The sequence below is a fragment of the Eptatretus burgeri genome, chromosome 2, assembly GCF_056783735.1.
Source record: "Eptatretus burgeri isolate ZD-2024b chromosome 2, Ebu_testis_v1, whole genome shotgun sequence".
NCBI classification, from domain to species: Eukaryota; Metazoa; Chordata; class Myxini; order Myxiniformes; family Myxinidae; genus Eptatretus; species Eptatretus burgeri.
This window is the reverse complement of record NC_140962.1, coordinates 36,987,787-37,015,286: the sequence shown is the minus strand read 5'-3', so window position 1 is coordinate 37,015,286 and position 27,500 is coordinate 36,987,787. Positions and strand designations below refer to the sequence as shown.

General features: G+C 44.7%; 1 long non-coding RNA gene across 1 annotated transcript; it reads right to left on the bottom strand.

Moving 5' to 3' along the window:
- Positions 1-12,284: 12,284 nt before the first annotated feature.
- On the bottom strand, positions 12,285-26,379 carry LOC147031816 (uncharacterized). Its single transcript, XR_015054601.1, has 3 exons — positions 21,588-26,379; positions 20,703-21,019; positions 12,285-15,176 (listed from the first exon to the last, which is right to left on the bottom strand). It is a non-coding gene; the product is annotated as an uncharacterized LOC147031816 (long non-coding RNA).
- Between the last annotated feature and the right edge of the window lie 1,121 nt (positions 26,380-27,500).

Genomic DNA, 27,500 nt, shown 5'->3' with positions numbered 1-27,500 from the left:
GTGGTTGGTGCAGTTAGTGTAGTTGGGGTAGTTTCTGCAGTTGATGAAGTTTTTGCAGTTTGTACAGTTGCTGCAGTTGGTGAAGTTGCTGTAGTTGGTAAGGTTTCTGTAGTTGGTGAAGTTGCTGTAGTTTGTGCAGTTGCTGTAGTTGGTGAAGTTGCTGTACTTGATGAAGTTGGTGCAGTTGCTGTAGTTGGTGAAGTTTGTGTGGTTGGTGCAGTTAGTGTAGTTGGGGTAGTTTCTGCAGTTGATGAAGTTTTTGCAGTTTGTACAGTTGCTGCAGTTGGTGAAGTTGGTGCAGTTGCTGTAGTTTTTGCAGTTGCAGCAGTTGGTGCAGTTGCTGTAGTTGTTGAAGTTTGTGTGGTTGATGCAGTTAGTGCAGTTGGTGTAATTGGGGTAGTTTCTGCAGTTGATGAAGTTTGTGCAGTTTGTACAGTTGCAGCAGTTGGTGAGGTTTGTGCAGTTGGTGAAATTTGTGTGGTTGGTGCAGTTAGTGTAGTTGATGTAATTGGGGTAGTTTCTGCAGTTGATGAAGTTTGTGCAGTTTGTACAGTTGCAGCAGTTGGTGAGGTTGGTGCAGTTGGTGAAATTTGTGTGGTTGGTGCAGTTAGTGTAGTTGATGTAATTGGGGTAGTTTCTGCAGTTGATGAAGTTTGTGCAGTTGGTGAGGTTTGTGCAGTTGGTGAAATTTGTGTGGTTGGTGCAGTTAGTGTAGTTGATGTAATTGGGGTAGTTTGTGCAGTTGCTGTAGCTTGTGCAGTTGCTGTAGTTGGTGAAGTTTGTGTGGTTGGTGCAGTTAGTGTAGTTGGGGTAGTTTCTGCAGTTGATGAAGTTTTTGCAGTTTGTACAGTTGCTGCAGTTGGTGAAGTTGCTGTAGTTGGTAAGGTTTCTGTAGTTGGTGAAGTTGCTGTAGTTTGTGCAGTTGCTGTAGTTGGTGAAGTTGCTGTACTTGATGAAGTTGGTGCAGTTGCTGTAGTTGGTGAAGTTTGTGTGGTTGGTGCAGTTAGTGTAGTTGGGGTAGTTTCTGCAGTTGATGAAGTTTTTGCAGTTTGTACAGTTGCTGCAGTTGGTGAAGTTGGTGCAGTTGCTGTAGTTTTTGCAGTTGCAGCAGTTGGTGCAGTTGCTGTAGTTGTTGAAGTTTGTGTGGTTGATGCAGTTAGTGCAGTTGGTGTAATTGGGGTAGTTTCTGCAGTTGATGAAGTTTGTGCAGTTTGTACAGTTGCAGCAGTTGGTGAGGTTTGTGCAGTTGGTGAAATTTGTGTGGTTGGTGCAGTTAGTGTAGTTGATGTAATTGGGGTAGTTTCTGCAGTTGATGAAGTTTGTGCAGTTTGTACAGTTGCAGCAGTTGGTGAGGTTGGTGCAGTTGGTGAAATTTGTGTGGTTGGTGCAGTTAGTGTAGTTGATGTAATTGGGGTAGTTTCTGCAGTTGATGAAGTTTGTGCAGTTGGTGAGGTTGGTGCAGTTGGTGAAATTTGTGTGGTTGGTGCAGTTAGTGTAGTTGATGTAATTGCGGTAGTTTGTGCAGTTAGTGCAGTTTCTGTAGTTTGTGCAGTTGCTGTAGTTGGTGACGTTTGTGTGGTCAGTGCAGTTAGTGTAGTTGGTGTAATTGGGGTAGTTTCTGCAGTTGATGAAGTTTGTCCAGTTGCTGCAGTTGGTGCAGTTGCTGTAGTTGGTACGGTTTGTGCAGCTTCTGCAGTTGGTGAAGTTGGTGCAGTTGCTGCAGTTTGTGAAGTTGTTGCAGGTGCTGTAGTTGGTGAAGTTTGTGTAGTTGGTGCAGTTGGTGTAATTGGGGTAGTTTCTGCAGTTGATGAAGTTTGTGAAGTTAGTGAAGTTGGTACAGTTTCTGCGGTTGCTGTAGTTGGGGTAGTTGCTGCATTTGGTGAAGTTGGTGAAGTTTGTGCAGTTGCTGTCATTGGTGTAATTGTGGTAGTTTGTGCAGTTGCTGCAGTTGGTGAAGTTGGTGCAGTTGCTGGTGTACTGGTGTACTGGTGTCATCAGTAAATCATATTGATCCCATTTGACTTCATGGTCATTGCTGTATTGAGATCCTCCTCAACCTCTACTGAGTCATCCATCCCCACATTAAAGACAAGACTATAGCTGCTTCAACTTTCACATGGGTGACTATGATAGTTTGAGTATTGAACTTCATGAGATCGACTTTGGAGTAGGAACTTGTGAAAAATCCTGCAAGCAAACATGGGAGCAATTTACCAATGATCTTGGACACTTAATAAACAAGTTTGAACCAAGGAGGAGAACTACCCAGAGCAAGAGGAAAAACATCTACATCACAAAAGAGGCACAACATGAATCAAGGAAAAAGAAACATATTTCGGATAAGTGCAAGGATGCCAGGGGTGATCCAGACCGTCAGCAACATGCTAGATACGTCACACAACACAACGAACTGAGACATACACCTTGATCATTGAAGAGGAACCCAAAGGCAAAAAATTTTTCTCCCAAAACCATTGAAAGTCATTAATCATGGTCTAATTTGAAGGGAAAAGAATTTTGAAATATTTTTGCCAATCATAAAGTGTCCCAAAAAGCCCTGGAGAGTCGATTTTCGATTTTTGCCAGTGATGTCACACACCTTGAACTCACCTTCACCCAATTAATGGTTTTACATGGAGAAACTGTATTTTGAGCTCGGATTCCGACACCGATTCCACCGTCATTAGCAACTCGAAAGGTTCTCAGTATGATGAATCTGATCAGTGCGATTTTGAAGAGACTATTGGAGACAAAAGTAGTGATGAAAACACTTTCAAGGGATTATGGAGCGATATAGTTTCGAGCCTTTTGTGAGTGATTAAGATAAAGATGGCAACAATGGAGGTGTTGGTGAAGATGAAAACGCCAGTCGCATGTTCACTTCAGATCCGAGGATCCCAAGCCCACCACCTTAACCATTAAGCCAACACCGTGCATTAGCAGAAACACGGCATGACCACAGACATGACAGTGGGACATGGCGTGACACAGCACGGACACGACAGTGGGACACAACATGGCGTGGACACGATGATGGGACATGTCAGAGCACGGACATGGCACGACACCGCTGAGACACACTTGGACACCGCCAACTTAATTGGTGACAAATTCTTTGTCCCAATGTCGCAGGCTGACCAGGTGTCCTGTATGTTACGGGATCATCCCATTTCATACTTTCCCAGGACACCATTTGTGTCTGTATTCGTTCCATGTCCCGCAGTCATGTTTGTGGTCATGTCATGCCGTGTCCCACCGTCGTGTCCGTGCCGTGTCCCACCGCTGTGCCTGTGGTCGTGCCGTTCTATGTCCATGCCGTTTCCGTGCTGTGTCTATTCCATGTCCCAAAGTCGAGGTGGGGTGGTGTCGAGGTGAGATCAGATGCCGGCAGGCCAACACAGGTGTTTGATTCACTGTTCAAATCAAATCACATGTGCTGGTAACTGGGTAGAGATGGTGTTACAGTTTTCGAGTGACAGCTGTTTCTTCCACTTAATCATGGGGATGGCATCGTCTTTCATTCATGGCGGATAATCACAAGATCGAGCCCTCTGTTGTTTAATAACAGTGATCTGTAAAATATTCTGAGCACAAAAGCTAACATTTTCTTGCCTCGAGGCCTGAACCACACTCTGGTATTTTGGACAAATCTCGACTTTCTGATCTTTCAGCCATTGATGTAGCATGAAACCATCTCAGTTTGTATGACTAAAAACCACGAAGGGAAATCAAAAATTATTCGCCATTCGAGTTCAATCGTACCGCGATGAAACCTGCAGACGGTACGAATCTGGCGTTCTACTTCCAGGTGTGTCATGGATAATTGTGAACAAGAAGAATATTTCAACTTCAATCGCAAAATTACCGACTTTATAAATCGGAAATCGGGGAAAAAACAAAACATATCATATCTATTTTGTAGGGTATCAAAGGATAGATTAGCGTTGAGGTGGGCCGAGCGATTGGGTTCCCCTTTGAGCATCAAGTTCGAAGAAGAGCTTGTTGACGGCCTTGAAGACAACCCAAAAGGCTTCTGGAGGTACGAATAGCAAATCAAAGGGGAGAAAAGGAGTTAAAAACCTTGTTAAGGAGGATGGTTCACTCACCACGACAAAGAAAAAAGAGAGATAGAGATAGAGATAGAGATAGAGATAGAGATAGAGATAGAGATAGAGATAGAGATAGAGATAGAGAGAGAGAGAGAGAGAGAGAGAGAGAGATAGAGAGATAGAGAGAGAGAGAGAGAGAGAGAGAGAGAGAGAGAGAGAGAGAGAGAGAGAGAGAGAGAGAAAGAGAACGAGAGGGAACCCTCAACATCTACTTTAGGAGAGTATTCACTCAGAAAGATCTCCATAGCCTGTCAACATTGACACACGTGCATGATGGATCAAACCTGAACAGTGTTACCGTAGCAGCAGATGGCGTTGAAAGGAAGTTGACAGGACTGAAGTGTGGTAAGTCATCTGGTCCAGATAATATCCACCCGTGACAACTGAAAGAAACTGCAAGCTCCATCGCACTTCAACCGACACTTATCTAAGAAATAAATATCATTGTCCGAGTGTCGATAACACAAATCACGCGAAAACTACTGAGCCAATTGAGCCACCAAACTTGGCACGTGGACCAAGTTCGAACTTGTGGTGAACATGGGCTACTTGGTTTCATCTGTAGTCGCGGGTGTTTCGGGAGGGAAGTTCGACGAAAATTCTCTATGTAAATGTGTATCGTGTAGCGCCATCTGGTAGTGGTGGCAGGGGGTATTACAAGTCAGCTGTGGAGATGACTTGCATTTTTACTCTGCACACATCCCCAGAGAGTGGGAAGCCACAAAGCCAACCTCCACTAAACAGGGGAGGCAGGGGAAAGGAGTGAGAGTCCAGAGGGAGGGGAAGTGGTGGAGTGGGAGTCCAAAGAAAGAGGATGGGAGGAGGCAAGTGTGGGGGAAGGGCAGGAGGAGGAAGGGTAAGTGGCGGGGGGAGGGACCCGGCAATGCCGGCCACCCCTGCTAGTCTTCAATAAATCACTTGAGGAAGGGACCTTACCAGAAGCATGGAAGAAAGCAAACATAACACCAATCCACAAGAAAGGTAGCACACATAAGGCTGAGAACTACAGACCTATTAGCCTTACATCAGTGGAAGGGAAAATCCTAGAAAGTCTTGTGCGCGATGCTGTAATGGAGTACATGGAAGTCAATAATGTATTGACGACATGCCAGCATGGTTTCACTCCTGGCAAATTCTGTTCTGCTCAGCTCCTCACTGTTGCAAACAAGTGGATTAAACTGCTAGATGAGGGGAAGCCTATCGATGTTGTGTACCTTGACTTCAGACGTGCGTTCAACAGTGTTCCTCATAAGAGGCTACTCGTGAAGTTGACTACCTATAGAATCCAAGGACAGATCCTCGCCTGGATTTGCAACTTTTTGACTGATGGGATCCAACGTCTCAGAGTCAATGGAGCTGCATCTGCCTGGATTCCGGTACATAGCGGAATACTGCAAGAAAGTGTGCTCAATGACGTCAAATATTATGATGTCTGGGGTGCCAAATCTGCATGCCTGACAACAAATGTTACGGGTTTGCTGGCCGGGTCATGAATAGCCTCTCAGACATGATTCCCGACCTTTGACTCTGAAGCTGACAAGCTGCGGATAACTCTGTGACACAGCGGGTTGCTAAGCAACCGCATACAAAATCTGCGACAATTAACTTAGGGGTAGGGTCCCTGCGCCGAATCCCCACATCACCTTCCCGGCTCGCCAATCTCTCCAGTTAGGAAACTATGCTCTCGATGCCCCACTCCTATTTACATCAAGTAAGGCCAAGTGGAACCATAAGTGGCACGTCAGCTAGTCTGACCGTAGTGAATCAGCAGGGAAAAACTCCCATGCACTATTTACACACTTGTGTCTAACCAATGGAGAAAGAGAAACTCAGGCAGGTTGGAAACGAAAGAACTTCTTAAACAAATAGCACGTATTTACAGCAATGCAGTGTCACAAAAGAAAATCTTAGCCTTGTATACGTAAGCCCCTGTTGGGGAAATTATTACTCTCTACACAAGAAACCTTTGCCTCAGTCTGTGTAGGTCAAAGTGTTTGTGTTTTTCCTCTACCGTTCTATTATTTAGTTGTTAAGGCCTACCACCGACTTATAATCTTATCTTTCTTTGACACTTTGGACATTGCTTGGGTTTTCTGCAAGTACAAGGTGACCGGGCTGATAAGCTGTGCATTCTGTTCTTGCGATCAAGAGCCCTCTCTGCTTATAAAATGGAATGGATATATGGGGGTGGGGAGGAAATGAGAGACAGCAAATAAATGGTACAGAAGAAAGAACTCCTTGTGGACATTGATTATTACTGGACTTCTGTGGTTTTATTTTATCCCGATACAAGCAACCAAGCTAGACTGAGTCGGCTAGACGTTGAATCCTCGAGGAGGACAAGATCCCTCAACAATCTAAAGAATCCTTTCGATCACGACGCGGTTCGATGATTGAAATCCACGTCACCCCTCAGACATTCACCCTATCATGGAAACTACAGACACAGGCACCTCATTCACTCCAGGAAGTCAGACAAGCAAAGGTGATAGACAGTGATAACGAAGGCAGGGCTCGTTGGTGACCCCTCGCTCACCTGACACAAGCCTACGGGCTTATGTAGTCCCAACATGAAAAGGGGAGGGGGGAAAGCAGAGAGGGTGATGTGTAAGATGTAATGCATCATGTGGGGCAAAAGAAAGATCGTGTAAATCAGTGTGTAATTGCCGGCACATCCAGGGAAGAGAGCTCAGCAGCTTGTCAGCGCACCCTCTTTGGCTCATTCGTTTGCTTCCAGCAGAACACATCTTCACAGATGTTTGTGTTCACACTGCTTGCTGTTTGATGATGACTCTGGCCCTTGAGATTCCCTGGACGTAACACAGCCGCGAGCTCTGAAATTCCCGGACATATAAAGCTCTTTCCAAAGGCGTGATCTTGGGACGGGCAGCTCTCGTGTAGCCTCCCAGTTGGCGCGACGATGTTGCCAGGTGGCTCTCATTGGCTATGCTCCTGGCTCCGTGTTGGAGTCAATGGCAGACCCACCCATCAGTGGTGCTTTGTTCATATGCTTTCTCCCATTGAAGAGGTTCGCATCCACTGGTCCACACCATTTTATTCCGATGGTGATTGGACGTGATTGTAATGTAAAGTTGGTTTTGTAAAACGTGTTGTTAGTGTGTATGGATGTGCTGTAAATAGGTGCAGAGAAGAATAGAGATAAAGAGGAAATGAGAGAGAGATAAGGAGGGATATAAGAAGAGAGGGGATATAGAAAAGAGTTACAAAGGAAATTCAAACCTGCTACGCAAACACAGCATCCAGTGATATGAGGGGAAAGGTAATCTATCCAAACAAAATACTTCTGAAATATTTAAACTCCAGGGTTTCTTAATATGTTGGATATAACTCCCTGGGGTCTTCAAAACCACAACAATATGTTGTTCGCTTGGTTCCGAGGCCACACAAGAAATTATTCTAAGTTTTTGCATCTATTGTTAAAAGTTTCAGCGTTCTTCCTTGTGTATATACCGTGTTATGTGTTATATTCATGGCCGCCACGAGCTTGTACTAACAGGAAATATCGTAGATATTTCTCATATTCCCATATTTCCATGAGTCGGTTTGTATTCAGAAACAGAACAATTTGGTTCACCATTTTGAAATTGCCACTCTTTCTTCTTAATGCTGAAAATTATGTTTAAAAGATGATTTGAATCAAGCTTCCCACCCCTCACTTTTGTCCCTCCTCCAGGGGTGGCAGAGGCCGTGGGAATAAGTAGGACAATGTAATCTTAGTAGGATAAGGTTTTTTTTCTTGTTTTTTCCTTGAATTTATTATGATCTTCTGATTCTTGTTTCTGATTTCTGATCCTTGCTCTCAATTCTTGCTTTCTGTTATTATTTTTATTTTTTTTAAACTCTGGTCTTTTGATTTCTGTTGTTGAGTATGGTTTGTGGAGATTTTTTTAAACCTTTAAAAAATAAATAAATAAATAAAAGGGGCCAAGGCCATAACACCCCCATTGCCCCCATCCACAGAGAACGTGTGGTCACCCAATCGTTTGATCAGCATAACACTGATGTTATCCATATGTCACGGCCTTCTCAGGCACTAGATCTGAACCAAATCGAGCATTTATGGGATATTCTGGAACAACGCCGCGTGAGACAGAGTTTTCTACTTCCATCAAACAGATGTGAGTTGATTGACTTTATCGTGAAAGAATGGTGCCGCATCCCTCTTGCAGAATTCCAGATGCTGGTGGACTCTATGCCACGGCACATACAGGCCATACTGACCGAATGTGGTGCCTCAACGCCTTGTTAAGTGACTACATTGGTGTTTCCATTTTTTGTCCACGACCTGTACCTCCGCCAGGCTGAACACTTCATGTTTTGTCTACCAATGATAGGCCAGAACGATACCAGTATGGGTCACAATATTTAAAAAAATAATTATTAATACAAAAACGGTCTAACCTTGCGAGGGACAGACAGCCATCAAAACAACGACACCACGTGTATTGTCGTGTTGATGGATTACAAGTCCTCCAAATGTCAATAAGGGAGAAGGTTGTCAAAGTCCTAGCCAGGGGCATAATGCTCGCTGGGTGAGGCTCTTTCCCATTGCGATCAATGGTAGAATCCATCGTACAGTTAAAATCCCCTCCTAAACAAACAAATCCATTAAAATCTAAGTGTGTGAGGGATGTTTCTAACTACGTAAAAAAAACAAGTTCGATCCGTACTGTCACTCGGTGCATAGACATTGAGTATTGTGTGTTTAAAACCATTAAGAGTAAAGGTGAGTGAGATTAAATGTACTTTAATAATTTCATTAAAATCAATAATGAGATTACAGAGAGAGGGATGTACAAAGATGGCTACCCCAGCTCTGGGACACTCTAAGCTGCTGAAGAACAATCTCCCTTTCATCATTCTCTCCCATTCGCTCAAACAGGAGGAACTACATCTGGTTTCCTGTAAGAGTAAAAAATTCAATGTGGTTCTTCAATACAAGCTCCTTAACTTCAGCTTTACGTAAGTTCGAGCGTCCTCCATTAATGTTTAAAGTAGCAAATCGAGAAAGCCATCGTGTGGAATTTTGAGAAAGACATCGGTCAATTGGCCGGGTTATGGACGCAGTAGTTTCCTTGCTTTCAAAACCCACTTCCTCAGACGAAACATTTGTGGCTCAGTCATGCCAAACTGCTCGGACTGAAGGAGCAGCCAATTTGCAGAGGTAATAAGACTGTGCGTGTCTGGAAAGGAGTCTTGAATTTGAACATGTCTCTTATGGAAGGTGTGCTGTAAAAATTTTATGATCTCCTGGGGAGGGGGCACAGTCGGAACACCCTCTGGCTCCTGAAATAAGCCTGGATCGTTCTAGATTTCAGTACCATCACCAGAGGCAAACGACGAGGCCCCATCAGAATCATAGTCTGATTGGTGATCCAAACTTGAACCATGCACCACAGGTGGAGCAGGCATTTCCATTTCTGCTGGGAGGGAGAAAGCCGCGACCGAAGCAGAACACGTACGCTCCACGTCTGTAACGTCCGGAGTTGTCTGGAACGCAGATGTCTCAGCCATTACGCTTTTGGTAGAGAGAGGGACCAACATAGGTTCACTTTCAATGTCGCTGACATCAGCAACCACTGAGGTGGTCACAGCTACTTCTTGGGGCACAACACTGCCCTCTTGTTCATGCTCATGCTCATCGCGTACTTAATCAGGAGCACTGTCAACATCCACCGGAGCTAGAACTGCAAATTTGTTTTCAGTTTCCAAAGCAGCGAGCGAGCTGGCTGTATTTACATGAGAGCCATGTAGTTTGCTCGATGGCGCTAGCTTTTTAGAAACGCTCACCTTTACATCATGACCGTTGATGTTAGGACGCTGGTTTCTTCGGGAGTGAACGGTGACAAAACCCTCGTCGTCTACTTGAGATTCTTTAACTTCTGCATTTGTTTTCCAGGGCTGATTATTATGGGAGGTGTGTGCACGTTCCACCACTCGAGATGTCCCACGAGTGCTTGGCTTGGGTTCTGCAGCTCCAGGTGCATCATTAGTGCTTGTTTTGGGCTCCTGGTGTTGACATTCCTCATTAGGTTCCACACGTTGAGACTCACCACGAGGAACGATTGGTTTCGGACACGCATTCTTTAAATGTCCATGTTTGCCACAAATAAAGCATGTCATCACTTCAGTGGCAATATAAACTCGGTAGCTATGATATTTATGTTTAAGAGTGACAGCAGTACTAAGTGACCGTGTACCATTCTTCTAAACAATGTAACAGTGGCGTCGGAACGACATAATGTGTCGAACCGAAAAGCCAGAACGCAAACGTAATGGGATCATGGAAATCCGTGACACAACCGTACCAAAATAACTTAAAGCAGCGATAATCTCCTCGCATTGAAAGAAAGGTGGATTATTTGATATAATAATTTTAACAGCAGGTGTGTCCAAACGACTTACAGAAACAAAAAGATCCAGCGGGATAGACAAGCCGGATTCGACCGTCTGAGCAACGTATTGCTCTTCAGACAAAAAAATAGCACAACACGTTGATTCATTCTCGACGCTGCGAGAATATTTCTCTCCGAAACCCATAACGCTCTCCGCTCTCCGAAAGAGCTCTCCGAAACCCATAACGCTCTCCGCTCTCCGAAAGAGCTCTCCGAAACCCATAACGACATCATCAACACTGACTCCGTCCGGTGGACAAACTATGACCCCGTTCTTTGGAGTGAGTTCCTCATACACACGATGATGCAAAAGTACATTAGCCATAATGTGAAACAATACAAAGTAAATTGAAGGATCAAGAAACCAAAACAAACTGCCACAAGCAAAAGTAGCAAGTGGAGGGAAACAAAAGATTAATATGAACGAAGTATTTAGCGAAGAAAAGGGCGAAACGGAGAAACACAGCAAGTAGTAAAGCAGGCCCCAAAACCAGGAAGTCCTGAACAGGCCTGCGAAACACTTACTGTGCGTGCTCTCTTTCTCTCTCCTGTCTTAACAAAAAAGGGAAACACAGGAGAAAAACTCACAACCACATGCAAGGACACAAGGGGAGCAAAAAGGGGATAGGAAAAACACCAACAGGACACAGCACTCACAGCTTCACTCACAGAGCCACCATGATGCCACACCCACGCACAACTCACCAACAACCAGCAGGGGGGGGAGAGAGAGAGAGAGAGAGAGAGAGAGAGAGAGAGAGAGAGAGAGAGAGAGAGAGAGAGAGAGAGAGAGAGAGAGAGAGAGAGAGAGAGAGAGAGAGAGAGAGAGAGAGAGAGAGAGAGAGAGAGAGAGAGAGAGAGAGAGAGAGAGAGAGAGAGAGAGAGAGAGAGAGAGAGAGAGAGAGAGAGAGAGAGAGAGAGAGAGAGAGAGAAAATGAGAATGCAGATGGAGTCATCACTCTACCACACAAACAAGAGGTGGAGTGGAGGGGTTGTCTTAGCCAAAGGTACTCCTTGGGGTTGGGAGGGTTAAGATCAATACACAACCACTAAGACAATGACTTAGTTATTGATGTTACATGCAACTCCGCCACCCTGGTGAGAAGGCCAGGGAGAGACGGTAAGGAGTCAGGGACGTCCTGTGGGAAGGATTCTGTTAAAAAGATGATGTCCGGTTTATCAGCTGCAACTGGATTGAGGGAGCTGTCAGGTTGGAGTGGAGGCCTTGGATGCTTCAGGTCCACAGAGTTAGGGACATGCGAGGAGGCATTGAGGGTGCAGTACAGGGGGAGGCTTTGAGGGTTGGATTGTGCTTGGAAGGGTGGATAAAACATTGAAACAGAAGAGCAATCATGTGGTATGTCATACCGATGAGCCCATAATAAGGACAAAACCATGGTTGACGGCTCCACTGTCCTTTACTTGTGACTTTTAAAATCCTCGGTCTTTAAATTAGACCTGAGTATGGCCTGTCGAAGCCATCCAGAATTGGAGGCGAAGTGGTGCGCATGTCATGTTGTCATTTCATGTCATGCTGCCTTTATCAGGTTGGAATTGTTTCTTTAGGTCAAATATACATATATATTGTTACGAATCTATACTGCCCAGCGTGCAAACGACCGCTTTAGCCAATGGCGGCCGTCTCGCCCACCGGACGGACAATTCAGTCGTGACTTTCTGGAACAACGCCAGAAAACAGTCACGGGTGGGTTTTTAATCCCACCACGGCCCAGTCCGTATTCTACCCACGCGAAATAGGGTCAATCGCCGAATATCGATATACCTAAGTACCCGCGCGGGCAACCTACCGAGGGACCGTACCTCGGCGAAGGCCTGCTTGGACACGATCCACTTAAGCGGTCCGTTCCGTTCTGGGATAATCGAGTGGGTATTATCGCCATACCTCGCCGGACCCGATTCTATTTATCGGTATTCAAGACCCAACTAGTATTCCGAGAGCGAGATAGCGGTTCAATGGGGGAAAAAAGACACGACGAACTGGTTAACATTCACACAAGCACATTTATTATTTTCCACACGTATACAGTCATGCAGGTATGGAATCAATAAAAGCAAGAGCAAAAAGCGCTACGACCGTCTATGAGCAATTATGTACAGTCACTTAACAGGTTTTACTTACAAGACACGGCGCCACAACATGCATTCGAAAACAAAACCCCAGGAGAAAGACCACCCCCATAGACAAGGGAGTCAGACTGGGCCCGTGGGCCTTTATAACGTGGAGCCGTGTAGACCGCAGAGGCTCCGCGAGGCCGCGCAGGTTACCTTCCTCGCTGGGCGACCCACGATGCTCCTTCCCCATGGCAGCTAGCGTAACCGCGGTCCGGCCCAGGCCTGGTGGTACGGGCCCCGGCCGGCAACGCCTGAGAGGAATGAACGGGCCTTTGCTCTCTTAGAGTTGATGCTCTGTAAGAACCCGTCCGTTCCTCAGCGATGCTCGGACTGTCCCGAAGCCCGATCACCTCGGACCGTCTGGCGCTGGCGGGCGAGCTCTCTCCGGCTCGTACATGTTCCGCAGCTCTGCGCGGCACAGCAGGCTTAGCCACGCTCCCCGTTCGCGCCTCCTCCGTTCTCCAGCTACTGCAGGCTTCAGACTTCCACGCGGCTACTCAACCTCTCCAGACTCGTTGAACTGGCGCTCTGCGCAGCCTTTTATAGGGCTGGTGAGACGAGATCTGATCTCCGCACTCTCACCTCTGGCCTCTGCGCGGAAAGCGGACGTTGTGAAAATCACTGGCCCTCTGGATCCGATTCTCCGAGAGCGAGCCGACGTGTTTGAAATCATCACCCTTCGACCCCACAGGCCCCGCCCCTTTCTCTCCTGTGATCCGTTTTCCGAGGCGAAGCTTTTACAGAGCGGATGTGCGTGGAATCACCGTTGCTTGCGCTCACAACGAAACCCTCGCGTCGGTTTGCAGCGACGCTGTTCGCGGGGGACTCGCCGCGGCTGGTGCAAAGATGGCGTCGTTTCGGAGACGAAGGTGAGGCGATGTTTGTGGTGTGGAGATCTTGATGGTTGCTGGCGGAGTGGTGAGGATGGCGTGGTTGTTGAGAGGCAGGTGTGGTTGTGGTTGTTGCGAAGCGGTTGATGAGAGTGATGCTGGTGGTTGGTCCAAAATAACGATAGTAAAGAAAAACGGCTAACTAAAGATTCACAGCCCTGATAACACGAATAAACCCCATTAAACAACGGTGGGGAAATCTAACTGAACACAGACTTATGGATCTAACTGAACTAAGGACCTTTATGGTGTTCTGCAAATTTTCACAGCCGTAACAATATGTACATACAGTACTGTGCGAAAGTTTGGGTTATTCCCATGATATTCATACTTTCAGCTAAATTCATCAAATTATCAGTGATAACAGTCATGTGTGTTTATTATTGTAAATTAACAGCTTTTAAAAATGTGTGTGAAATAAACTGCTGAAGTAAATAACAATAACAGTGTCATTTTATAGTATCAGTCAATACTTTGTGTGTCTGCCCTTTGCATTCTTGAGTGCTATCACTCCTTTACCCATACTTCCTATATATGACTGAAACACTCTTACAGCAATATTTTTCCAAATATCCTGGAGTACATTCTACAGTTCTGTAAGGTTAGTTGGGTTCCTCTTGTTCTTCTCCATTTCTGGGTAATCCCATATGGCCTCCACGGGACTTATGTCTGGACTCTGGGGCGGCCATTCTAACACTTTGAAGACACCAGCTGTAACCTTGTTCTCCAAATACTGTTTTACTCCATTGAAAGTTTGTTTTGGATCATTATTTTGTTGAAAAAGGAATACTCCTCGGATTGAACAATTTCTGCGATGAACTGCATGGTGCTGCAGTATCTGCTTGTACTTTCCTCTTGTTTGCATCCCATTGATTTTAACAAGTTTTCCTACTCCAAAATCTGAGATATAATCCCAGACAGTTACAGAGCCTCCCTTGTGTTTAACAGTAGGTTGCAAACATTGCATGTCGTAATGTCCTCCAGGTCTTTTATGTATGAACTGGCATCTTACGATAATTCACCGTCTGTCCGTTTGTCTGTTTCCAGGTACCGCAAAAACGGCTGAACCGATCGTAACCATTTTTTGGGTGTGTAATCCTGGGACCCCTTGGAGTAAAATAGGCATAAATATAATAACATGACCCCCTTGACAGCTCCCCTTGGGAGCGGGTGCTTCTCGTCTCTTAAATCCAAAAAGCTCAACCTTTTATTCATCAGACCAGAGTACCCAATTCCATAGTACAGTCACCCAATCTTGGTGTTTCCTTGCACATTTCAGTCTTTTAACCTTATTCTGTGGTCTTAGCAGTGGTTTTTTTATTTTAATTTTCTTCTGTCATGTAAGTTGAGCAACTTCAACTGCTTGTTTTACCTTGTGGGGATGTTCTTCAGGGTCTTTCTGGACTTTTATTGTCTTGTACTGGGGAGGTTGGTTCTTCAGCCAGTTTATTTCCGGTTTTGCAAAGTGTTCCTCACACCATTGTAGGTGATCTTCAGCTTTTCTTCAACTTTCTTCATAGTGTGCCGTTCTCCTCGCAGAGTTTCGATCTTCACACACTGTTCTGTTGAAAGTTGCTTCCTTGGTGTCATCCTGAACCCACTCAAGGACTCTCAAGTGAGAGAACAAGCTGAAAAAAAATTCACATATTCACTGATTTGTAACTTTTATTGTGGTTTCTTGTAATTCACATTAATATAACTTGTGTTGATGACTTCAATAATTTATTGTTTATTGTACAAAATTCTACAAACTGCTTCCTGCATATTTTATTTGTGGTAAGTGTATATTACCAGCTCATAATATAATACAGTATGTATAGCAAAAATAAAACTTTTTCAATTTCCGTCCCTTGGATGGTGATTTATCAATGGGTGTGCCGTCCCTCGGATGGACATTAAACTGGGCATCCCCTCTGCCAGGATTCCTTGGTGGATGTTAAAGATCCCACAGTGTCCTTCACAAAGTGTAGGCAAGCTCTTGCTGATACCATGTCCAAATTCGAAATTCCAGCCCTAATTACTTCGTCGAGCGTCAGCCCTGGCCAGCCGGCTTGTGAAAGAATTGAGCCAAAAACTTATTCAGGCCAACCCCACAAGAATGTGGGAATAATTGTGGCAGTTAAAAGAAGAAGACGAACGACCATCACCTGGCGAAATTTCAAATTCCTGCAACCTTCAGTTGAACGTCAGGCCTCTTCGTTTAAGTGGGAGACTGCTTATTCTCATTTAGCCACAAAGTGGCGCTGTACATTGCTGAATGATTGAAATTCCTGGCCCTGACCCACAACCATCACATGAGGACTTCGTTACACATTTATTCCTGTTTATCAATTATGCACTTGGAATTATATTTCCCTACTTTTATTATCCTTATTTTATGTTATTTATTACTTGTAAAATCGAAGATTTTTTCAACTTTATTGGTCAGTCGATTTTGTTATTCAGTGTGTTTGTAAGAAAGTCGCCTACAGATTACAATTTTAAACCGATCTTCATGAAACTTCACCACATGGTGGAGTTTGTTATCATCAAGAAGCCTATTGTTTTTTGAGGTCAAAAGGTCAGAAAATTTGTCAAATTTCTAAAATCTTCAATTTTCATCTGATTGACTAGAAATTTGAAAAGGATTTTCATCTCAGCTTACTGAATTCAACCACCAATTATGTTTGAGGTCAACATTGGCCAAAAGGTCAATATAAGCCAAAGGTCAACAATGTAGGTGAGCTTTCTAAAATCCTCAATTTTCATCTGATTGAGTTGAAATTTGAAGAGGATCTGCATATCAGGTTGCTGAATTAAACCAGCCAATTATTTTTGAGGTCAAATTTGTGGATTTTGCAAGTATCGTGCTCTGCACGACGTCATCTTCTTGTTATATTTTATTATTCAGTTTCCCTACCCAACGGAGTTTCATTCACATTTATACTTTTATTATTAATTTATTACGTGTTTATAATTTTACTTTGTTGATATTATTTTACGTTATTATTTATTCTCTACCATCTCCAATGCAATTTAATTCGCAAAGTTTTCCAACGCTGGCCGAATCATACTAAAAACTTTAAAAAATGGTGTCTGCTGCTTCCTTGCTTGATGCTCGGCATTTTAAAAGGCTAAAGCACGGATAAAGAACCAAAGGTTAGCAACCATTGCACAGGATTAATGGACCTAATGGTTTCCTCCTGTGTTTATGTTCCTTGTAAGGGAACTCAGATGTTTTTCGTCGTCAATGTAGAAACAACACGAGAACATAAGCCTTAGAATGGCTGAACCATTTCCTATGAGGAGGTGATGAGAGGTAATATTTTCTATGAAGTTTCCATTGCAGCCCAAATTGGTTTCACGAAATGCTATACAGTATGCACAACCAAGTTGTAGCCAAAATATTAATTCACTAATATATCTTGTTATTCACTTGGCTCCATTAGCACCAGTAAGTTTTGATCACAGGGCCACAGGAAAATTGTTCAATTATGACAAGTAATTTTTTTCAATGAATACAGTCTCAGCTGTTGCTGTATAATTCCACAGCGCATGTAAGGAAGCTATAATCCACTATTTTCTTCATCTGTTGACCGACTTTAGGTGCAATCACTACTTTCCAGATCTGCGCGCAGAGATGATGTACATCGAGTAAATTGCTCCGAGGTGAAGCGGCCTTGTCTGCCAACAAACCTTGGTTTTTTTTTTTAGAGTCGAGGCTGTTAGTCGAACATAGAGCGGATCAGGACGCAACAGAACAAAATGAACAGCAGAAGGAGAGTGGGATAGTCTCAGGAAGATCGAAAAGGTCATGGTTTTGCATGGGGGGGGGGGGGGATTCTTGGATGGAGGTGAACAGCTATCTTGAAAACCTTGAGGGAAGAATGAGGTTGAAGAGAATGTGATAGTTTATTCCGCAGGTGGAAGAAATGAGGAACAAATGAATGGAGGTGAGCAGTGATTCTGGATTTTGTGAGTTTCACCAGAAAGGGGTTTATGGTGGACCATGTGTGCCCTGCAGAAACCCGGGGGGTGGGTGGGGACAAGGCATGGAAAGAGCAGAGGGTGCAAGACCAGAAATGAGGCGGTAGAGACAGAGAGACCACCGACCTGTCTGTGATGGTGAAGTGAAAGGCCCACAGACTCAGTTTCACCGCGGGAGATTTCAATGATCTTGAAGGCCTTGGTTTTGCAACGGCGCCAAGCTGAGGAAGGTGTGAGGCAGGTACACCATTACAGAGAGGAGTGTTATTAGTATTACAGTATTTTCATTCATCGAGTTTTTTTTTCTTTTCATTTGTATTTTTTTCTTGTTTGATCATTTTTCTAAGAGAGGCTGAGACATTGAGTTGTTCAATCTTGTGGAGACAGCTACTTCATGTAAATTCCTCTACAACAGCATGTGTTGCCTTTCCAAGCAAGTAAAGCATCATGTCGCTACAAATGCATGTGAAGAAACAGGAGTGAACCTTTTTCCATGATTTATTAAAAAAAAAGACATTTTGTACATCGCAAGGCCAACGACATTTCGTAGTTTTAGTGCAAATTTGTAGCATTATCGTGAAATAAATGGCATTTTCTTCCAATGTTGTTTGCTCTGCTTAAAATTGAGTGGTAAGTGCAACCCAAAGATACCGTCCTTGACATGACAAAAGCTGCTGCAAAAGCACTCTTATGTGAAGGAAATGGGATGGTGTGTGGTCAGTGTTGTATATTCTTCACCCGAAAAACACCTTCGCCCACCCCCAAAATTTTAAAATAATAATAAAACACAATTGTTTCCATTTTTATTTTTAATACTCTGGTGATATCCCTGAGCCTGTCACACATTCCTCATCCCCATTCCTCCCCCTCTCACCCTAATGATATTGTCATCAGCTTGGTGGATTTATTAAGACTCCCTTAAAGGATCGGGGAAGGCTTATTGCTGTTGCAGGGTTTTGTTTTGACAATGAGTGCCCCCAGTTTTTAATGATACCACAGAGTTTCTTCGACCCCCAGGAGTATTAAACTACCACTTAGGAATAAAAAAAATTCTTCCTGCACTCCCAATTTCCGAACTGTATCCATTTCTGAGCTATTTTAGCTGGATGGGACTTTTGGAATTAAATTTGGCATCAATAATGTGAATGAAAGCATGACATTTTTTTGCACCTTGACCTAATTTTTGAGGTCATGACCTAATTATAGATATTTCAACATAACTTGACCAAGGTTTGTCCGATCGAAACGAAATCGCCCTCTCTAGCTAAGAGTAAAGCTCATTTACCCTTAATTTACATCATACCCCTCCAGGTTAAAGGTCAAGGGCAAGGGCAAATGGCGGTCTGAAAAAAAATAAAATAACGAGTTTTCTGTCATCGCTCAATTTTGCCGATGTGGATACTGATTAATCTCAAAGACCGCTTGACCTTCCAATATGGTCTTGCATTACAACAGTGAACCTGCACTGAAGTTGTGCACCTGATACGTGATTCGGGTCCTTGACCTACTTTGTTTGGATTGTGACCTAATTAACGAAAAGCACCTTTTTAATCATAATTTGAATAATTTTCCTCTGATTTTCATGACGTTGAGTTTTATGGATAGATTATAATGGATGGGGACACATTTTCTTAATTTACATTCTATTCCTAAATGCCGAAGGTCAATGCCATATGGCGGTCTGAACAAACTATGCCATTTAATCTGGTGTTGGTGTGGTGGAGACATGATGGGCCGCATGACCCCTTCCTGCATCACATTTCCTTGTTATTCCTTATTGAAACGCATTGAGTTGTTTGTCCTTGCTTTTTTTTGTCAGCTCTTACTGAGATGTTTGTCCTTGCAGTGTGGTCAGTATTTGAACTTGCAACGTCTACAACAGGAGGTCTCAACCTATTGCACCTCAAGGTCCACTTGAGTAAGCCGATATGTCATCAAGGTCAGGGCCCACGTAAGAAATAACAACACCACTTAAAAAACACAGGTGCTCTGAACTGAAAGTTGTATGTTGCTGTTTGCTGCAATGTTTAAATAAAATATTATAATAATCGTAATAATAATAATAACTTTATTTGGTGCCTTATTTATGGCATTTAAGTCTGATTTAAGACATTTAAGCCAAAATGCCACGTCTTCTCAGGTTGGTATGATCTCCACGGACCACGAGGTGGCGCCTTGTGGACCACTGATGGGTTGAGAATGCCTGGTCCAAAATACATAAGTCCGGCCATTTGGCCAATCCAGAACCTGAAGTGTAATAAGGTGGAGTGAAAAATACGAGGTGTGTTCAGCAATTATAACAATGATAATGTACAAAGAACCCATTTATTGGCGTGAATGGGGAGCCATCCATGGACGAGTAACACACAGGGGTTGGTAGATAGGAGGTCGGATGAATGTTAAAGACAATTCATTATATGAGGGTAAATAGGGTGTTTTAGCCTGTGTTACGTAATTCCTTCAAAAGTTTTGGCAAAACTTGTTTGCTCCACTGTTACAGGCAATGGAGACAAGTAGTTTGGAGTAAAGATTTCCCTCTTTCTTCTAGTTCTGTGTCTCACTTTGGTCTTCAGCTCTTGCTTTACGAACACATAGCTTGTCTTTGATTGACTGACTTTCTGATGATACCATAGTCTGTGTTACAGAGCGTTGGTTCTGCCAAAGCAGTTTCTTGGCAAGGATCATGCTGGGCAATTTGCCATCCCTCTCCCAGCAGTAGTTAGGGCAGTAATTGGGAATTTGTTTTAGAGTACTGCAGCGATAGTACACCTGCTCTTCGTGAAGGACATCGTGCGATGTTTAACGTCCACCAACTAATCCCAACAGATGGGACGCCCAGTTTAACATCCATCCGAGGAACGGCACACACATTGATGAATCACCCTGCCTGTTAAGCACCGGGATGACAGCTTACAGCAGGGTCGGGATTCGAACCCAGGCGAAGCAGCTTAGAGGCGAGTATGCAGACCTCGAGGACCGAGGCCATCCGGTCAGCCCTGTCCTTGATTATGTGAACAAAAAGCTTTAAAAAGAAAAAATGGCGGACATTCCCGAGTCTGTCCTACAGAGAAACACGTACGCTGTCCCAGTGCCGACAAATCACGAAAGTGCAGCTATCGACCGCTCTGATCGAACGAGTTTGTACAAGCCAAGTTAAGTGGTAGTAAGTTAAAATACAAGTGACGTACCAGATACCGGTGTTTATTTCAGCCGAGTCCCGAGTGGCCTTGAAGACGCTTTTCCCGCTTACAGTGCAGAACCGTTTTGCTTGTCGTGTAGAAGCTGCTGTGCAGGTCCTAGATCCGCAGATGTCAAGGAGTCTCCAAGATCAGACCGCTTACTGCCCACAGTCCAGAGTCCAGAGTCCCGGTGATAACTCGCTTGCTCTTCGCGAATGACGCCAGGAGATATTTAACGTCCATCAACGATCAGTGCTGGCAGACGTGTTCTCCAGCTTCACGTCCATCTGAATTCTGAGGGATGGCACACTCATGTATGCCTTGCCCTGCAAGCAGAAAAAAAACAAAATAGGGAGACCGTGTATAGCTGGGTCAGCATTCGAAGCAAGGCTAGAAGGTGTCCTGACAACCAATCCACATCCAAAAAAAACTAAATAATGTGTCACGAGGATTGTCAGTAATTCAGCGATTTAAGTAATTCACATCATTGTGAGGATAATTTTATCCATTCAGTTACATTATTTGCTTCATTAGAAAGCTGAATCGTCATTTATCTGACAAACAGCGGTGAATGGAAGATCCCTCCCATGTTCATGCCATCACGTATTTTGATTATCAATCACCATTGATTTGATGAACCATACTCTTTACAGAACATGGCCACTGCCGAAGCAGTTTCTTGCTCAGAGTTATACTGGGTGGTTTTAGTCATTCCCTTCCCAGCATTGTTTTTCTGTGCTCTATCCTTTTAAATGCTGAGCCTCAAGCAAGGAAGCAACACGTATCATCTTTAAAGTCTTTGGTAAGACTCAGTCAGGTTTCGAACCACCGACTTCCCAGACTCAGGGCTCATAAAGTGAAATCATCATTCTGCCTTCTCTCCTCCCAACTCACCGGCAGGAGCTCTTTCCATGCATGCTCTCTCGTGTCAGACATTTTCAGCACTTGGCTCAGCCTGGTGTTGGCTTAGCGGTTAGGGTAGCTGGCTTGGGATCTTAGGCTCCTGAGTTTGATGCCCGTTTGGCTGCTGAATTACCATCAGGTGGGGTTGACTCAACCTGTCATCCTTCTGAGGTCAGCGAAACGAGAACAAGTGTATTGGTCTTGGGGCACAGCATCAGCGGCATTGTTGTGCGTCACCAAAATGAGAGCTACCTGGCAACCAAGCTGCCATCTGCAAGAAGAAGGAGAAGAAGGAGAAGAAGAAGCAGAAGAAGCACCTGGCTTCTTGCATCATTTCTGAAGTGTGGCTTTGTCACTAAAGTATTATCCCAAGGAAATTAGGGCAGGAATTTCAAACTTAAGTTCGAGTTTCAGCACACATCGGCCCACTTTTTTCAAAAGGACCATGAGATATTCAACATCAATCAACGAATGCAAGCAGATGGAATAGCAGTGTTACCTAACTCCCTCCAAAGGATGGCATACTTCATGTGCAACACCCTGTCTATGAAACACCAGGATAACAATTCATCGTTGGACATGATATCAAACCAGATCGTGAGTATGATATACCTCTGAGCTATCCCATACGATCCTACGAAACTTCCTCATTGTCTCGTGTTGCTCACCTGCATTTATTCTATTCATCTATTTACCTCCACCACCGAAGGTGAAGGAGGTTACGTTTTCACCCCTTTCTGTCTGTCTGTTTGTGTACAGGATATCTCAAAAAGTTGTGGACGGCTTCGGACAAAACTTGCTGGACAGGTTGGGTATGTCGCAAGGACGAATTGATTCAATTTTGATGAAAATCCAACTCTGGATCTGAATACGAGAATTATTTAATTGTCAAAGTGATTCTTCACCATTGAGAGACAGAGTCAAAAATGACGCAGCACTGTATCGCATGATATTTCAAAAATGTACTGGGCCCGATATGTTCTCATGGATCAGGCATTATGTGGCGGAGGTATGCGTTCTACCGAGTGCTCTTCTAGTTAATGTATATTTTAATTTACGGATGCTTTCTGACGGTTCTGTGATTTTTCCTGGCGTGTTGGTGCTTCGATGTCCGTTGGCACGCAAAATTTCCAGGCTTCCCCGTTGGCTTCGGTCATTTACCTGCATTTATTTATTTTCATCAATTTATATTTTCATAGGAGACAATGAATAAGTCGGCAATGTTACAATGGTAACCTCAAAAATTCAAAACATGTCCACCATTTTGCTCATAATGTATAGGCCTCAGGCTTCAGGCCTAGGGCCCCAGGCTTCTAGTGTACATTTAAGGACTGAACAATGCATCTTCTATCATGAAATGAAGGTACATTTTGATTACCACCCATGCAGAGGGTTGTAATAAAATAAAATAAATGGGGGTTTGATTCCAATCCATATTCATGATTCATATTTGAAGTGTTTAATCAAAGAAAACCTCCAACCTGTCCTTTTGATGGCCTTTTACCGGTGTACGTATTTTTATTAATTGTCAGTTTTAAAGGCTGAATAATGTGCAAATACAGGATCTATAAACAGACTGTATTTCATATGTGCAAGGACATGCAATTCACATGTAATGTTCAGGAAATAGTCACACATGGCAAGTTGGAGGTGACGAAAAGCATGTTGTATCTTATTTATTTATTTATTTATTTTACCGAACATGGTAAAGACGCTTTTCGAGATATTGTCAGTGACAGAAAATACTTTCACAAAATACTATTTTCAGGTCAGGTCACATTAGATGTGACTTGCTGCAGGTAACATGTAAACCTGTACTAACCTGTTTCATGGTCAGTTTGTCGGTGACCAAACTGTCTCCCCCACCAGGTTTCTTGGTGAGGAGGGTGTTTGGATATGGACACCCAGCAGGATTAAAAACAAAACCTATCAAAGGGCAGGGGAGCTCCTTCTGAGCTAACAGACAACAATATCTCAAGCCCAACTATGTCTGCAGACATCCTCCTGCAGTTTTTTGTTTTTTTGGAGGATGGTGGCAGGATTTGCACTCCGGCCACCATAAAACCATTCACTCTGCAAAACACAAGAAAAATGCAAAGAAAATTGAAAACCCACTCCGTGGGAGTACCTCTTGTGCAGATGCCCTTTGCAGGACAGCTCACTGGATGACAGGATTGGGGCAAAGCCTTTGCAACCACTACTCTTCCATGATAGGAGGAAAACCACGGGGTAACCTTCCCAGGTCAGATTGCAGTGGTGTGTGTGTTGGGGTGGTGCTGAAGTGTTGTCCACCAAACGGCAGTCTCCTTGGGTTAACCTGACGCGGTCTCTTCAGGTGGGTGCCTGGATTGTCTCATCACTAGGAGAGGATGATCACCTGTCTTTGCTATCATCTGAGCTCAAGCATTTGAACATCAGTATTGCAGCACTCCCTGGTGGGTGGTTAAACCTACTATTGGTGTGGTCGCTCTGATAGTTACCCTGCCCAAGGACTTGCTGTAGCTGTCCAGTCAGCTGACTCTTATGGTAATTGAGGTAACACCGGTTAACGAGCGTATTATGACATGAAGGATTCGTCACTCCTTGGGTGTCCTTTCCCTGGTCTCTGTTTATGCTCTGACTGAGGCGAGTGATTTCACCGTGAAGGACGCATTCCATGGCACACTCGAGTCTGTGGTTGATCAGTGCCCCAGACGAGATATACTTCGAGTCTTGGGGGATCTCAATGAATCGATTGGAACTGATAGGGATGGTTATGAGATGTGTGTTGGTCCCCATGGGTCAGGAACTATGAACTAGAAAATCACTAAGTTCCTTGACTTTGTAAGAAGTCATGGTCTTAGGGTGGCTCGTTCATGGTTTCAGCATCAACAAACTCATCGCTGGACTTGATATTCTAGCGATGGCGTTGTGGCAAAGGAGATTGACCATGTGCTTATTGATGGTCACTGGAGGATGATCCAGAACTGCAGAGTCTACCAGAGTGCTGAGTTCCGAAACGCCGACCACAGGCTTGTAGTAGCAACTCTGAAGTTGTAGCTTACATCCGGGAGAATGGTACCATCCCAGCCAAGGCTGGATGTTGGCAAGCTCAAGGATCAGAGGGTAGCCGAGGATTTTGCAAACAGGCTGAGTGGGGATTTGGGCAGTCTGGGTGCTTTGGGGAATCTTGCAGAGTTGCAGAGTGCCTTCAAGACCACCATCCTTGATTTTGCTTGTGGATGTCTTGGAGCCCACTGTCGGGTGAAGAAGAATTTTGGCTCTCAAGGAACACTGGAGACCATTGACCAGTCGCAGGGCCAGGCTTAATGGCAGAGCTGAGCTTTTCGGGGAGTTGAGGTGTAAAACTGAGGTGGACAATGAGGCTTATGTGCGAGGAATCTGTGAGGGGGTAGAGCATCATCTGTGGTCAAGTCATTCTCATCCTGCTTCCAGGGGAATTCACGCATTGTGTTCCTCCAAGCCCGTTCCTTGGTGTACTGCAGTTAGAGCAGAGAGTGGGAGGCTCTTGACAGAGGAGTCCGAAGTGAAGGCCCACTGGGCCGGTTACTTTGAGCGGCTGTACCAGGCTGATCCACCAGCTGTTGAGTTGGATGTCAGGGGTGTTACTATCCACATTGCTGACCCTCCAATCAACTGTGATCCACCTTCATTTGTGAAAACACAGGCTGCGGTGAACCGTTTGAAATGGGGTAAAGCTCCTGGGATCTATGACATCCATGCTGAACTTCTCAAGGCTGGTGGAAATACTGTACTCGTGTCGTTGCATGCATTTCTGTGCTCTGCCTGGAACACAGACATCATCCCAACTCACTGGAGGAGGGGCCTTGTTGTCCTTCTCTGGAAAGGAAAGGGTGATCATCAGGACTGCAATAACTACCGAGGGGTGATGCTCCTCTCGGTGCCGGGCAAGGTCTTTGCTTGGATAATTCTTGATAGGGTTTGTCACCATCTGCTTGAATCAGCACCTGGAGCAGTCAGGCTTTACACCAAAGATATTAATGGTTGACCGTATCCTTGGCCTCCAGGACCTCACCACACGCAGATGAGAGTTTTGGCAGGGGCTGCTTACAGCCCATGTTGATCTCTGCAAAGCGTTCGGTTCAGTGAATCGGGATGCCCTCTGGAGGATTCTTGGTCTTCGTGGGGTGCCACCAAAACTGATCAATCTAATGTCTGAACTATACTTTGATACTGAGAGTGCTGTGATGTGGTGGTACCATCTCACATTTTACCTTGAGCAGATGTTCCGTGTTTCTCTGCTAATAGACAATGTTCTGTGCCTGAATAAGTATGTTTACATTTTTGCAAAGCAATCTGATTGCAACAACATATTGTCATGTGTATGGCCTCCACATCAACCACTTTAACCACAGCAATGTGAGAATCATACATATCAAAGAGAAAGTTTTATGGATGACCGCAATTAACATGATTACAAAATGCATTGAGCAGAGAATGCGCTTTACACCCCAAATGAGATCTAAGCCACATTGGTCATCAATATCAAAATTATCCCCAATTTAAACCTCCAGGAGTTCTCAATAATCTGAATTGGTTTACATGGGAAAGAATGGCAGGAACAGCTGCACATACAGGCTGAGGGAATATCAATAAATATTTAATGGGCAGAGGACAAACACAAACAGAATCACGGATGGAGACAGACAAAAATAAATAATCACAATACTTTGACAAACGAATCCCGGCTTCGGGCCTGCACACACAACAAGCATTCACACTGAACCAGTTGAGATAAAATAATCAGGCAGGAATTCCCTGATGGAATGGCAGATTTGGGTGGCGCGCGGGGGGGGGGGGGGAGGCAGATAGACAGTAGCTTGTGTGGGCAGAATGTCCCAGAAGATAAGTGCACCAGCTGAGGAACACAAATTTTTTTTATTTTGCTGACCCTCAAAGCCTCCACATCTGTGCTTGCAGAGCATCAGCCAATCACGCGGCGCTCCATGCATAGCGACAGCATCATAGCCCATTCATTGGTGCCAATTTTGGTCCAATGGATATTGTGGCTAACAGACAACTTGGTCCAATGGTGAGTCGCCCAACTTGCCACCAACCAGAGGCTGCCATGCAGAAAGACCGACGCATCACCCGAAAGAGGTCAAAGAGCGTCTTCGGGGAAAGGGGGAGGGTGGAAAGGCATGCTGCATTCACATCCATATAGACACTGAAAAAAATAACACACACGCACACACATACACACATTGGTGGTGATGGGGAGGTGACATGCTTTGCCCCTCCCTCCAGGGACCGAAAGGACCAAGGGCCATGTTACTGAGGCAGTGAAGAGGACCACGCATGAGCTGCCCAATATCACGCCATTTGACGTGTTTGTGAAGCATCCTGGTCCTGCAGCTTGGCGGGACTAGTTGACCCCATGCTGCCAGGAGTGAAGGCTCAAGCTTTGGCAACTCCCTCTTTCCAAGTTCCACCCGTTGAGGATGAGAGAAGCCATGTTCTGTGGGATCAAGGACTACGCACAATTCAACGACTTCGATGAGAACGAGAATAGAGCCGAGGACGGCAGCTTTGATGAGGCAGAGGGCTGTGCACGTGATGCACTGAGTCGTGCTGATCGACATGCGCTTGGGACACGGCCTTGCCTTGCGGCTTGTTGGGTATTGTCGACCCCATCATGCTGAGAATGAAAACCTGAGGTTTGGCAACTCCCTTTTTTCCAAGTTCCACTCGCATGGGACCAAGTTCCGTGGGATCCAGGACCATGCCGATTACAACACTTCGATGGAAGAAACAACCAAGCCGGGGAGGGGGAGGGGACAGCTTTGGTGGCAGAGGGCGACATGGGGGTGTTCTGAATAGAGCTAATCAACAGGCATTTGGGAGGTGGCTTGGCACCCTGGTCTTGCCTGATGGCTTGTTGGG